The sequence below is a fragment of the Octopus bimaculoides genome, chromosome 2, assembly GCF_001194135.2.
Source record: "Octopus bimaculoides isolate UCB-OBI-ISO-001 chromosome 2, ASM119413v2, whole genome shotgun sequence".
NCBI classification, from domain to species: domain Eukaryota; kingdom Metazoa; phylum Mollusca; class Cephalopoda; order Octopoda; family Octopodidae; genus Octopus; species Octopus bimaculoides.
In genome coordinates this window covers 87672344-87672954 of record NC_068982.1, presented here as the reverse complement: position 1 = coordinate 87672954, position 611 = coordinate 87672344, and positions in this window count along the sequence as shown.

The following is a 611-nucleotide window of genomic DNA, read 5'->3' as shown; positions in this document are numbered from 1 at the left end:
GTGGTGGTGGTGGTGGTGGTGGCGGCGGTGGTGGTGGCAGCGGCGGTGGTGGTGGTGGTCGTCGTCGTCGTGGCAGTGTTGCTGCTGCTGTTGTTGTTGTTGTTGTTGTTGCTGTTGTTATATTTCGGGATGGCCATTTTTTCCCTCTTTCCAAATAAACACACGCACTATATATTTGTCTTTCACTCGTTTATTATTGTTCTTATTTTATCTTATTCCATCATCTGGAAATCTTTCGTCACACATCTATGAACCCATCAGGGACTCTTCTACCTCACGTATATCCCCTGTTCTGTTTAATCCATTTTGTCTTTCTATGACATCATAGAAAGACAGAATGGACTAAACAGAACAGGAAGATACACGCGGTATAGAAGAGTCGCTGAAGAGGTCACAGATGTGTGACGAATGATTTTCAGATAATAGACATATGATAAAAAATAAGAACAATAATAAACGAGTGAAAAACAAATATATAGTGCGTGTGTATGTTTGGCAAGAGAAGAAAATGACCATCCCGAAATATAACAATGTTTTTTTACACAGGATTTTACATCAGGAATCTCACAAAACAAATTCATAAACGTGTATATACATACAGACATATATAT